Below are 14,814 nucleotides of genomic sequence, written 5' to 3'. Positions count from 1 at the left end.
TTTCGTATTATTTTTCCAATCATGGTTTGAAGATAATAGGAGCCATGAAGAAGCAGAACCAAGAAATTAAAAATAAAATTCTCCAAGTTGTGAATTGAGGACAAGGCATGTGTTTCCAACTCAAAACAAATAGTTTAAAATCCTTTTTGAATCTGGTGTTAATAAAATCAACCAGAACAAATTACAGCTAAACGCAGTTCTTCCTAGTGTCAGTTACAAGCCAAATCCCCTAGTTTAGATTCTGAATTTTAATTTCTGATCATGGGTGAATTACTCACCTCCTTGTGCCTCGGTTTCCTCTCCTATAAACTGGGGACAATAACAGTATCCATCTCATAGGATTGCTGTGAGGATCCCACAAGGTAATATGTGTTAAGTTCTGAGAATAATGATGGACAAATAATAAGTGCTATATAAATAGCTATAATTACGATTAAACAATGAAGCAAAACACTTGCCTATTGTTCTAGATCATTTCATCTTTTTTTCTTTACAAGAGAATGCATTTGTTACTCTTTATAGCTTTATAGTTCATTTTATACTCATTCTTATCCTTCTGTACAAGACTGCTTCTCTTGTTCTTCTGTTGGTAAGTCTGATTTCTTTTAACTAGCCTCTTATAAGGTAGAATGCTACAATATGCTGGGGCCAGAAAGGTGTCTTTGTATTTTTTGACATTCTAGAATCAGCCACAGCATGTGATCCACATTAGAAATCTGTAGGAAAATAAGAGCAATTTCTTAAAATCCTTTTGTGTTCTTATTTTTATTTTTTAAGACAGGGTCTCACTCTGTCACTCAAGTTGGAGTGCAGTGGCACAATCACACCTCACTGTAGCAGTTATCAACCTCGCTGGCTCAAGCAATCCTCTCACGTCAGCCTCCCAAGTAGCTGAGACCACAGGTCCCATCATGCCTGGCTAATTTTTTAAATTTTTCTTAGAGATGGGTGTCTCCTTATGTTGCCCTGGCTGGTCTCAAACTCCTAGGCTCAAGCAATCCTCCCATCTCAGCCTTCCAAAGTGCTAAGATTACAGGCCTGAGCCACTGTGACCAGCCTTTCTCTGCTCCTAAAATACATTTCTTTATATATTTGTGTCCTGGAATGCAGGTGATTGAATACCTCATTTTGCTACTATTTAAAAATGGAGAATAAGAGAGAAATTTTTTTATGTGAGTATCATTATTGACATGACTGTGCATGAGAAAGCTGTATATACTGGTTCTTTCCTGGGAGATCCGAAGTGAGAAACCAGTTGTCCATTTCACTGGCTCTTCACTTGGCCATCTCCTCCATGGTGAAGCTGTGCAGTGGACAGAGGTCTCTGGACAGCAGAAGCTGCACCCTGATGCTCTACCTATTATTGCAGGCTCTATTACATGGATGGTTATTTCAGTTCCCAAGCCTCAGTTACCCTGGCTATCCTATGTGAGCTGTACATCCCTGCCTACATCAAAGCAAGAACTTGGCCCAGGAGGCAGTGGACCAAGTGGTCCAGGACCCAACTCTTAGGTCTATGACTCAGTTTACTGGAAAAGCCTTGTAATTCTTCCTACCTATAGAAACATCTTTAAAATCCAGCAGTCAAGCAAGGATATCTCTTGCCACGGACTTTTTCTAAATCTATTTGCCTTCAGCTATGGAACTGGGAAGGCTCTTTCAAAGGGATATTTTTCTCCTCCCCCCCAAGGTGATGGTAACATTGCTAAATGCCATTTGGATCATGTCGCTTCCCCTTGAGAAATCCTCCAATTGCTTTTCCTTGAGTATGGGGTAACATATCAGTATCTACATGTCATTCACAGCCCTTTGTACTGGACCTCTGGGGTCTACTTTCCCACAAGTATCTTGGCTTTGACCCTAATAAGTGTGACACTTTCCTTCATTTGCTGTCTTTTCTCTTCCTCATGCCTTGCCTTTGGCTGGATTATTTTTTCTGTTGTTGAGATATTTCTTTGATTTTTTGCTAGGCTAAATCCTCCCCTTCCTATACATTAAACTCAGGTGTCTTGTCCTCTGAGAAGTCTGTCCTGAACTCTAGGCTGAGCTGGATGATGCCCTCTGTACCCATCCAGTGCTCACAGCATTAGCTACACTGTGTTGTACCTGCCTTTTGGTGTTCATGTTGTTCATTGGTCTGGAAGCTTCTGAGGACAGGGACTGAAACTTTTGTTTTGGCAACTCTTGCATGCAGCCCAGAGCCTGGCAGATGGTAAGAAGGTCAATAAATGTTTATTGAATAAATAACAGAATGAAGCCTAAATTTGATAAGTTCTCCCATATGATAATTAGAGACACCATAAACCTAGAGGACATTATGATTTTAGGCAGATTTATAGCTAGAGGAAAACTGTTCCCAAAGAATTTAGAGAAGGGAGAACTAGATCAGACGATAAATGCATGATGGTTTATAAGAATTAGAAAGAATATAAGGTAAGATGTAGGGGCTCCTGAACCTGGGGAGGAGTTTTCAATAGGTAACATATTCAAATGAGTTAGCTTTGAAACAGATGAAGTGAAAAGTTCTGATTTTAGGGATTAAAAAGTTCATTAAATTAATACAAATTGTTGGAGAAGAACTTGTTTGAAAGTGCTCAAAATGAGCTAAGAGTGTAATAGAAGCTCTCTAAACTTTAATTATTATTAACGGCATATTGAGCACCCAGTACCTATTGAGCATTTTCAATAAGTGCTTTAAAGGCATAAACTCATAGGATTTAGCCCTCATCACATCTCTATGAAGTAGGTCATTGGTAATATTAGCCCTGTTTGTGGATGAGGAGGCTGAGGCTAAAGTATTGTAACCCACATGCCCAAGCTTACAGGGTTGGAAAATGTGGGTCTGACTGAGTGAGTCCAAAAGCCATGGATTGCAGGAGGGACGGTCTCACTTCATTCTGCATTGTCAGATCATGGGGAAAGATTGGTTCTATTTTGAGTGCCCATTTTAAGATGGTTACAGACAAACTAGAGTGCATTCTGTAGGGGGAAGCTGTTGTGAATTTAGGAATGACCATTAATCACATCTTGTTCTTTTACTCAGATTTCTGAACCAACTTAAGGATACATGAAGAAGTCAGACAAGGCCGGGTGCGGTGGCTCACGCCTGTAATTCCAGCACTTTGGGAGGCCGAGGTGGGCAGATCAGGAGGTCAGGAGATTGAGACCATCCTGGCTAACACGGTGAAACCCCATCTCTACTAAAAATACAAAAAAATTAGCCAGGTGTGGTGGTGGACTCCTGTAGTCCCAGCTACTCAGGAGGCTGAGGCAGGAGAATGGCATGAACCTGGGAGGCCGAGCTTGCAGTGAGCCAAGATCACGCCACTGCACTCCAGCCTGGGCTACAGAGCAAGACTCCATCTCAAAAAAAAAAAAAAACAAAAAAAGTCAGACAAATAGAAATCTAGAAATCCAAATGTCAGCTTTTTCAGAGGAAACTTGTGTTATGGTTAAATAGATGGGCTACTCCTGTACCCCTAGCCCCACATTAAGTGTAGCCATCAGAAGTGCAGATTCACCCTGTAAGGGCCTAAGCCTGCCTGCTAAACTCACCACAGGCAGGGAGAAAATTGAACTCTGCAGGCAGGTCCAAAGCAGCAGGCGCCGTAGACCTATAAGGACTTAGCCAGCCATGCCCAGGGATGTCTCTCAGATTCAACAATCAGGCAAGCTATTCCTTTTCTTATGGGCAGGAAGGAATCAGAGAGAGGTCAAAAGTGTGACTCTAAATCTTCGTAGAGACACACAAATCCCAGGAATAAAGTCCTCATCCTTAGCCATGGCCAGGATGCTAATTGTCACATCAGTGGGACCAAGGGGTGGAAAGACTGTTGTAAGGGTTAAATTTATGTGTCCAGTTGACTGGGCTGTGGTACCCAGATTTGGGGTAAAACATCAATTGAATTGCTGTAAAGGTGTTTTGTAGATGTGTTTAACACTTGAATTAGTAGACTTTGAGTAAAGTAGATGAACTTCCATGATATGTGTGGGCCATATCCAATCAGTTGAAGGTCTCAGGGGCTAGGAGAAATACTCCTCAAGACTACAATATCAACTCTTTCTTGAATTTCCAGCCTGCCTGCCTGCCCTACAGATTTCAGAGCTGCCAGTCCCCAAAATTCTGTGAGCCATTCTTTAAAGCCAGTCTCTCTCTCTCTCACTCTGTCTCTCTCTAGACATAGGTATACATATATATATATATATATATATATATATATATATATATATGGATGTATACACATATATATATATGGATGGATGTATACACATACATATATATGAATATCTCCTATTGGTTCTGTTTCTCTGAAGAGTTCTGATTAATACAATGTGGAATGTGGGAATGTGGAATCTGTAGCTGAGGAGTCAAGATGGTGATCATGGAAGCTGTTTTCACATTTCTGAGGGGTTCCCACAGGACAAGCTATGTAGCATCTGAGATGGTTTAAATGGAGTGTGATAACTTTGTTGGTTGTACTATAGAAGAAGTGCTCATGTTATGAGAAGGCTGACTCATGGCTGGCTGTTAGGGTCACTTTGAACTCTTTTAAGAGTAGTGAAGCTATTTTATGCTTCTGTTAAATAATCTAATGCCACAGGTTTTTTTTTCACATTTCATTGTTTGTGAATTTCTTTCACATCTCTTAGTTTATTGGTTTTCCCATAGTGCATAGCACACAAGTAGGCAATTATGGAATTGAATTAAGAGTTTAATAATGGCTCATTAGGAACCAAATTTCAACTTTAAATGAGCACATATTTCTCTATTTTTTGTGTTGCTTTGTTCCTATATGTATTTCTTTTAAAGTATTCATTTGTAAAAAATAACCAGCATATTGGTAATGTCCAGTATTACTTGGTTATTTAATTATAAATTAAACTACATAGCTCACAGGATTTTTGACCAGAACAAAGCAAGAAATTAAAATACTAACAAGAAAATAACCTAATTTGTAAAATAACATTCTCTGAAATCAATTATCTTATTTTCACAGCAAATAAAATTAGGAGAAATCTGCTAAATTCATCCAAAAGAATACAAGAGTTTGGGAATATAAAAAAAGTACTACTTCTTTAAATGCTAATGAACACCAGCTTTATCATTTCTAAAGAAGAGGATTTTGGTGTTATTTTTCTTCTCCCAGTGAAAAATTTACTGCTCCTACCTGGCAAAGGGACATGGGCTTGAGCCTGATATTTGAGACTGTATAAATAGCTGATCTGGAAATTTCAAGCCAATTTTATCCTCTTTCCTTCAACTGCAGTTTCATGCTCTCCCCTCTACTCCTTGAATTATCCCATCAACATTCTTGGTCATTCAGGGTTGATGAAGCCATCATGCCATGATCAGCTGCTTAACTTGGCACTCTGTGAGGGAGGGGGGATCTTTTTGAAGCCCTGACACCATTCCCCTGTCCAGCTCGTCTTGCAGGGCAGTGAACAAGAGGCTGAGCAGAAGGTATCAGAATCTTTGGAAATGGGACCCATCAGATGTTTCACAAGTCAAAGTATTCTGATGCATACTCAAGTTTGAGAGCTACTGGTTTATAGCAGTTCAGCTCCTCGCAAACACAAATATATGCACATTTGTGGTATTCTTTCAGTGAAGATGGCTCTGGTCACATTGAAACAGTGAATATGTGCCTTTGTGTGTGTGTGCGTGTGTGTGTCTGTGTGTGTGTCTGGTGTTTGGGGGTAGAAGTGATAACCAGGAAATGTCCCATGAAATGTCCCATGAAGCAAGGGCAGGGGTATTTTCTATGAACTATCTCCATTAATCTGTGGGCCTGCATTCCTGGAAAATCTTCACTCAGGATGCCTAAGGCTTCCTAGAGCAAAGGTGGCCCAGCCTGGGTCTTGGCATAGTATGACCTCAGGGTGTCCAGGCTGAGGACAAGGTGAATGTCCTGCCTCTGCTGCGCTGGGCCTGGGTGCCCTGGTGTGCTCCTGCCCCATCCTTGTCAGGGAACCTTGGACTGGGTCTGGGGCCTGAGCTCAATTCCCAGACCCACCTCTATTGAGCTATGTGACCTTGGGTCCTATGCTCCCTGGGCCATCTGTGGTGAGTGGGCCATATGACAGGCCATCTCAGGGAGGTGGGCAGGGATGGTGCTCACCATACAGGCCTCCCTCACTTCTCTTCACCTCCAATTGTATGCAGAAGACTTCAGTATTACACATCCTTCCATGAAGGACCTCTCCTACCAGAAAAAAAAAAAAAAAGCAAAAGGAAATGATTTCTCGTTCACTTTCAGCTCGGAAACTCGACAGGCAGGCCTTGGCTTGGTGTCTTAACTCGGCAGCCCTGTGGTGCTAGGTTTTATACATTATTTCAAAGGGCTAGAGTTCCCCTCTGAAGATTTGTTTTCTGGTGGTGGGCTTAGCAACTCTATTTTTTTCTCCTTAATCTATTTTCTTACACAAAGAACAAATGCCTCCAAGTACAATTGCACCCAGATTACTAGACTCTCCTTAAACATTACCAAAAGCTATAATTTTGAAATTCTTTTATCTATCCCAAGCTAATAGCAGTTTTGCATGTCTTTATATTGTTTTCATCTGTTTCTTAGCTGCCCCCTCCTCCTGGGTTATTGTCTCTGGAATATGTGCGGGCTTGTTTAATTTTAGTGCTGAATTTGGGATATGGAAAAGATTACTCCTAATTATATTACTTATTTATTGAAACATAATATATTTATATGGACCTTCTTTGCTCCAGAAGCAGTGTGTTCTTTTGTGAAGACATTGCTGGAGTTGCCAAGGCGGGGATCTGAATTGAACAGGATCTGAATCTAAAGCAATCTAGGAGTAGATCTATCCTTCAGCATCTTCAAACCAACTTATCAAATATTTCTTTCAACATGAAACATTCACCCCAGCCCTGTAGCCAACTAGTTCAGTGCTATTTTTTCTACAATTCAATGAACCCGTGAGGCCCCATCTAAAACAATCACCACAGCAGAACCTTGGGGTCTAACAAAGATTTCCCTCCCAGGGAGAATAAGGCATGTTGAATTGGTTTGAATCAATGGGGCATTTTTTCTCTTGTTGGCCTGGTGATTACAACCCTGTCTCTTAAACTGCACTCAACTCAAATGACTTTTTTTAAATGATATAATGCTACTAAAGAATAGAAAATACATTCTTGGTCAAGCTATTACCAAGCAGAAAAGAAAAAAAACTCCATCACTTTGAATTTCTCACTTTGTCAATAAAATTATCAACCTCGACTTCCTTTATGTTTCTTGGTGCCTGCTGTTAAGCCATGAGTCAGAAACCCCCAGCTTTGGATGTTGTCATAGAGCCCAGACACCATATGCTCCTCTGTCATGAGAGCAGGACCAGCTATATGATTTGTGGGGGAGCCCAATGCAAAATGAAAGTGTGAGGCCCCCTGCTCAAAAATTATGTAGGATTTCAAGACGGCGACAGCAGAGCATTAAAGGAAGTGCTGGGCCCTTCGGAACCACACAGGACACATGTGCATGAAGCTAGCCCTTGTTCAAAGACAGACCTAGTTGAGGAGGAGGAAGAGTCCATTTCCTTCTCTCCTGCTTGTCAGCCCAAGTTATTCAGGTTTATCTCAGAGGTCTGCATTCAATTCTCCCAACTCAATGAACTGCCTCTCTCCTTTCCAAATTTGCTCTGCATTTGGGACTCTCTCTAAACAAGGTGTGCAGCTTCGTGCAAAGTTAAGTCACACTGCCAAGTCCTCTAAGGCCTGATGAAAGCCTTGGGGCACCAGGAGGGGCAGAGAGGCAGCCCTCGTGCCTCACCACGCTGCTGTGCTCTGCCAGAGGTAATCGCTTTGCAGATTCTCAACTACATCTCCAACTGTGGTGTTTTCTCTCCTTTGTCCTTCTGACAAAGACTTTTATAATTCTCTTTAAATGTTCCAGGGCTTTTTTTGTTCTTTCAAATAATTGTTATCAATCCCTACCAAATGCCTTAGATCTTCTCCTCCTCCTTGTCTTTACTGTAAATATTTTCCCTGCTCTTCAGCAGCAACGTTATGGCTATACATAGTAACAAAATCTCTACAGCTATCTTAGTTTCTTTATTCTTGTATCTTCAAAGACTCCCAAATCTTGCTCTGTTGGTGTTTGTTGAACTTTTCTAATAAGATGACTTTTAAAAGAAAGCTAAATACATATTTTTTTTATTATACTTTAAGTTTTAGGGTACATGTGCACATTGTGCAGGTTAGTTACATATGTATACATGTGCCATGCTGGTGCGCTGCACCCACTAACTCGTCATCTAGCATTAGGTATATCTCCCAATGCTATCCCTCCCCCTCCCCCCACCCCACCACAGTCCCCAGAGTGTGATATTCCCCTTCCTGTGTCCATGTGATCTCATTGTTCAATTCCCACCTATGAGTGAGAATATGCGGTGTTTGGTTTTTTGTTCTTGCGATAGTTTACTGAGAATGATGATTTCCAATTTCATCCATGTCCCTACAAAGGACACGAACTCATCATTTTTTATGGCTGCATAGTATTCCATGGTGTATATGTGCCACATTTTCTTAATCCAGTCTATCATTGTTGGACATTTGGGTTGGTTCCACGTCTTTGCTATTGTGAATAATGCCGCAATAAACATACGTGTGCATGTGTCTTTATAGCAGCATGATTTATAGTCATTTGGGTATATACCCAGTAATGGGATGGCTGGGTCAAATGGTATTTCTAGTTCTAGATCCCTGAGGAATCGCCACACTGACTTCCACAATGGTTGAACTAGTTTACATTCCCACCAACAGTGTAAAAGTGTTCCTATTTCTCCACATCCTCTCCAGCACCTGTTGTTTCCTGACTTTTGAATGATTGCCATTCTAACTGGTGTGAGATGGTATCTCATTGTGGTTTTGATTTGCATTTCTCTGATGGCCAGTGATGATGAGCATTTTTTCATGTGTTTTTTGGCTGCATAAATGTCTTCTTTTGAGAAGTGTCTGTTCATGTCCTTGGCCCACTTTTTGATGGGGTTGTTTGTTTTTTTCTTGTAAATTTGTTTGAGTTCATTGTAGATTCTGGATATTAGCCCTTTGTCAGATGAGTAGGTTGCGAAAATTTTCTCCCATTTTGTAGGTTGCCTGTTCACTCTGATGGTAGTTTCTTTTGCTGTGCAGAAGCTCTTTAGTTTAATTAGATCCCATTTGTCAATTTTGGCTTTTGTTGCCATTGCTTTTGGTGTTTTGGACATGAAGTCCTTGCCCATGCCTATGTCCTGAATGGTAATGCCTAGGTTTTCTTCTAGGGTTTTTATGGTTTTAGGTCTAACGTTTAAATCTTTAATCCATCTTGAATTGATTTTTGTATAAGAGGTTGCAATCCTAGTCTCTGATAAAACAGACTTTAAACCAACAAAGATCAAAAGAGACAAAGAAGGCCATTACATAATGGTAAAGGGATCAATTCAACAAGAAGAGCTAACTATCCTAAATATATATGCACCCAATACAGGAGCACCCAGATTCATAAAGCAAGTCCTGAGTGACCTACAAAGAGACTTAGACTCCCACACATTAATAATGGGAGACTTTAACACCCCACTGTCAACATTAGACAGATCAACGAGACAGAAAGTCAACAAAGATACCCAGGAATTGAACTCAGCTCTGCACCAAGTGGACCTAATAGACATCTACAGAAAGCTAAATACGTATTTATAACTCTTCCATGAAAGTCTGCCTGCTATCCCCACTCCTAAATATATTAGTGATTTCTGAGCATAAAAAATAGATTGATTTTGTGACATTATGAACTGGTAGTCATAGTTTGCCTACTGATAACTTTGCCAAACACAGGAGCATGTGGACATTGTTGCCTCTAAACCCAGCTGCATTCCCTGCAAACTGGATGCCCTCAGAGGAGAAGGGTGAGAGGGTCCTTTATAGAATATTTTTGCTGATAGTGGTTGCCACTAGGCAATGACATTCACAGATGTTCGCAAATGGGTAGTTCAATTAAAAGTTTTCATAAATCAAGTTCAGGACCTCTGAATCACCCTACCACAGAAAATTGACAGATGCATTGAAAATGAAAATTAAATGCCAGGGCTGCATGAACCATTTCTTCCTGTTCTGTTCAATGTTACTACTTGTTTGCGGAGGGGAACACTTGGAATTTCCACTTCTGCAAGTGGGACCCATTTCTCTCTAGGCCTTAATTCCTCCTGATGACAGGCTGAATATGGTAGTGACTATAGTCTCAGGAAGATACATCAGAAGCCATGCAGTCAGCTTCTCCAGTACTTTCTTTGCCTATTAATTTCTACATGACTTTGGTCAGATCACCAGATGCCTTGATTTCCACATTTTAAAAATGATAATTGTACCTGTGATCATGGATAATTTTTTTTCTTTGCAGGGAGGTGAGTAATGTGGATAAAAGAAATACCTGTGAGAGAATTTAGAAATATTTGAAAGGAAGAACTCTTCCTTCAAATGTGTCTTGTTTTTAGAGATGGGGTCTTGCTATGTTGTCCAGGCAGGACTTGAACTCCTGGGCTTGGACCATCCTATCACCTGAGCTTCCAGAGTAACTGAGACTACAGGTGCATGCCACCATGCCCAACTCGCATGTGACTTTTTTTTTCTCTCTAGATCTTATTATGGGATTTCCCACTCATTTCTTAGTTATTTTGAAAGACAAGGCAGTGAGGTTCACACCTCTGAATGTTTTCTCATTATGTAAGCAAATTTGGACTTAGCTTTTGCATCCATGGCTTCTTGAAAAGAAAGTCTCCTTGAGCCTCTGAGGCTGAATTCTTAGTACATTAACCCTCCTCTTCTGTGTTGCAACTGTGATATAGGAAAGTCTAGTTAGCATCCTGATTTATTTGGTTTTGTTGAGTGTGTGTGTCTCTGTGTGTGTGTGTGTTTTCCTTGAAGTATTCTTGGTGTGGGCATGTGTGTCTAATTAAAAAAGTAAATTGACAGGGTTGAGGCCACTGGGCTCTTACATAGATTGTTTTCCCATTCCCAGTCCAGGCATACCTCATTTTATCGTGCTTTGCTTTATTGTACTTCACAGATACTGAGCTTTTGAGAAATTGTATATTTGTGTAACCCTGCTTTGAGCAAGTCTATCAGTACCATTTTTTCAACAACGTGCTCACTTCATGTCGCTACGTCACATTTTGGTAATTCTCACAGTATTTCCAACTTTTTCATTACAATTATATCTGTTATGGTTGTCTGTCATCAGCAATTTTTAATGTTACTGTTATACTTGTTTTAGGACATCACAAACTGTACCCATATAAGATGACAGACTTAACTGATAAATGCTGCTTTTGTTCTGACTGCTCCACTGACTAGCAAGTCCCTCATCTCTCTTCTTCTCCTTGGGCCTCCCTATTCCCTGAGACACAACAATACTGAATTTAGGCCAATTAATAACCCTTCAATGATCTCTAAGTGTTCAAGTGAAAGAGTCACATGTCTCTCACTTTAAATCAAAAGCTACAAATGATTAAGTGAGGAGGGAAGTTGAAAGTCAAGATAGGCTGAAGGCTAGGCCTCTTGTGCCAAATAGTCAAGTTGTGAATGTAAAGGAAATGTTCTTGCAGGAAATTAAAAGTTCTACTCCAATGAACACATGAATCATAAGAAAGCAAAACAGCTTTATTGTTGATATGGAGAAAGTTTGAATGATTTGGATAGAAGATCAAACCAACCACGACACTCCCTTAAGCCAAAGCCTATTCCAGAGCAAGGCTCTAAATCTCTTCAATTCTGTGAAGGCTGAGAGAGGTGAGGACACTGTGGAAGAAAATTTCAAAGCTGGCAGAGGTTGGTTGATGAGGCTTAAGGAAAGACACCATCTTCATAACATAAAAGTGCAAGGTGAAGCAGCAAGTGCTGATATAGAAGCGGCAACAAGTTATCCAGGAGATCTAGCTAAGATCATTGATGACAGTGGCTACACTAAACAACAGCTTTTCAATGTAGACAGAAGAGCCTTCTATTGGAAGATGCCATCTAGGACTTTCTTAGCTAGAGAGAAGCCAATGCCTAGCTTCAAAGGACAGGCTGACTCTCTTGTTAGGGGATAATGCAGATGGAGACTTTCAGTTGAAGCCAATGCTCATTTACCATTTTGAAAATCCTATCGCCCTTCAGAATTATGCTAAATCTACTCTGCCTGTTCTCTATAAATGGAACCACAAAGTCTAGATTACAGCACATCTGCTGGTCATCCAAGAGCTCTGATGGGGATGTACAAGGAGATTAATGTTGTTTTCATGCCTGTTACCACAACATCTATTCTGTAGCCCATGGATCAAGGAGTAATTTTAACTTTCAAGTCTTTTTATTTAAGAAATACATTTCATAAAGCTATCGCTGCCTTAGATAGTGATTCCTCGGATGGATCTGGGCAAAGTAAACTAAAAATCTACTGGAAATGACTTACCATTCTAAATGCCGTAAAGAACATTTGTGATTCATAGGTAGAGGTCAAAATATCAATATTAACAGGAATTTGGAAGAAGTTGATTTCAAGCTTCGTGAATGACTTTGAGGAATTCAGGACTTCAGTGGAGGAAGTAACTGCAGATGTGGTGGAAATAGCAAGTGTGCTAGAATTAGAATTGGAGCCTGAAGATGTGATTGAATTGCTGCAATCTCCTGATGAAACTTGAGTGGACGAGGAATTGCTTCCTTGAGATGGAATCTATTCCTGGTGAAAATTCTGCGAATGTTGTTGAAATGGTAACAAAGGATTTACAATATCACATAAACTTAGTTGATAAAGCAGTTGCAGGGTTTGAAAGGATTGACTCCAATTTTGAAAGAAGTTGTGCTGTGGGTAAAATGCTACTAAACAGCTTTGCATGCTAGAGACATCTTTCCTGAAAGGAAGAATCATTCAATGTGGCAAACTTCCTTTATTGTCATATTTGCTTTATTGCAGTGGTCTGGAACTCAACCTAAAATATCTCAGAGGTATGCCTATACATCAGCTCCTTGAAGAGTGACACTTTATTAAATGTCCTTTTGTTATAACGTTGATGAAAAAAACACTTCCTGGCTGGAGCCACAGTTCGTGTCAAGTTTGCATGTTTTCTCTATGTCTACATGGGTGTTCTCTGGGTGTACTCAGCTTCGTCCCACATCCCAAAGATGTGCATGTCAGGTGAATGGGCGTGTCTACATGGTCCCAGTGTAAGGGAGTGTGGAGATGTGTGTGTGTGTGAGTGCACTTTGAGATGGGATGGCGGCTTTTCCAGGACCGATTTCTGCCCTGCCTCCTGAGCTGCTGGGATAGGCTCCAGCCACTGGCGACGCTGAACTGAAATGAGAGGGTTGGAAAATAAGTGAATGAAGAATGATTGAATGAATACACATTATTGTAAAATAACAGTTCAAAACTTCTACAACAATAATGCAAATGCACCACAGTAAACAATGCATTCTGAACGCGCTCAGTAAGCCTGCCAGATTTGTTCTTGTTTGTTTGTAAACTGCATGGTGGTGGTAGGTACTCCTTACAATTTTTCCTTTGCAAACATTCACTGCTTGGTTCAATCCACCATCACTAGGACTGCCGTCACTCACTGATTCACCAAAAAAATTGGGTAATTATCTTGTTTCTATTAATCTTTTTTAAGTATCTATATCTCACATGTATTTCACTGTTTAACATTAGAAGTGTTTTGGTTTGGACTTTTTTAGAAGTTTGGTGATATTTTGGGGACCAGAAATAGGCCGTAGGAACTTAATTCTTGTTTATATCAATTAGCTCATAGTAAAATTGGTTTTGCTTAATGTGGCAGTTTCCAAAAACATATGAATATTGTTAAGTGAGGACTTACTGTAATTGTTACGCAACTTCTGTTCTGATAACAACCCAGTTGTTGTTCTTTTTAATGAAATGATACTGGAAGGAAACAGCACTTTGCATTGCTGTAAACTAACAAGGCGTGCTCCTATCCGTGGCTTACTTATGATTCCTCAGCACTTTGCTGCTCTTTGGCACTGTGGGCAGCAGATCTCATTCTGCTGGTGTTTTTCCTTCACTTTGTCATGCCATCAAGTACTTCTTGCTAATATGGCTCAGTTTCAGTTTGTTTCACCAGAAAATAAATTTTATTTCACAGCTTCATAGCTTTTCATCCTTCCCATGTTACTCCAAACACATGCTCACTGGGTTTCCATAACTCATCGAGTAATCTCTTACAGACTCTTTCTACGTTATAAGAACATTCCCTGTTTGCCTTCCTTGACATCTCTTTCTTAAACTCTTTTCCAACATCAAAATCCTCACTTCCTGGGAGAAAAGAGTTGTGTTGTGAAAAGAGCATACATGGGATTCAGAGTTTTCAGATTCCAGTATTACCTCCTTCTGCAACTCCCTAGCTGTGAAAATTTAAGCGATTGCTCGGTCTCAGTTTCCTTAGTTGCAAATGGGAATGACAAACAGGACTTTCCCCACAGAGGCACTGTGAGGATTACTTGAGATAGTACATGTCAAAAGCTGTTCCTAGAGATTTCAAAATGTGTTCATTGTTATTTCAGCAGGTCGATTTTCTTCTAATTTTTACTTTGATAGACTCTCAATTCATGCAAATAATACATGGCCTATTTGCAGTTTAAATTTAATTACTGATTCACAAAATATGTATTTACTTTCTCCTAACATTAATCATTGGTACCAAGCCAGGTTTTGACCTTTTTTACCTGAGGAATTTAGAGTTGGAAATAAAAGGCAAAATTATAAGGAGAAGAACGAAGTATAGTTCAAGTCCTAAAGTATGCTGATTAACACATTTGTTTGCCTTTGGAACATCTGGGAAAGC

The 14,814-nt window shown here is 40.1% G+C and overlaps 1 long non-coding RNA gene across 1 annotated transcript in view; it reads left to right on the top strand.

The window, feature by feature from the left end:
• The window catches only part of LOC134728644 (uncharacterized), a 157,337-nt gene that overhangs the window by 18,973 nt on the left and 123,550 nt on the right, over nt 1–14,814 (top strand). The gene's annotated exons all lie outside the window — the stretch shown is intronic.

Source organism: Pan paniscus, chromosome 12 (assembly GCF_029289425.2).
Source record: "Pan paniscus chromosome 12, NHGRI_mPanPan1-v2.0_pri, whole genome shotgun sequence".
In the NCBI taxonomy this organism is placed as follows: Eukaryota; Metazoa; Chordata; class Mammalia; order Primates; family Hominidae; genus Pan; species Pan paniscus.
Note: the sequence above shows the minus strand (reverse complement) of the source record. Positions and strands in the feature narration are given on the sequence as shown.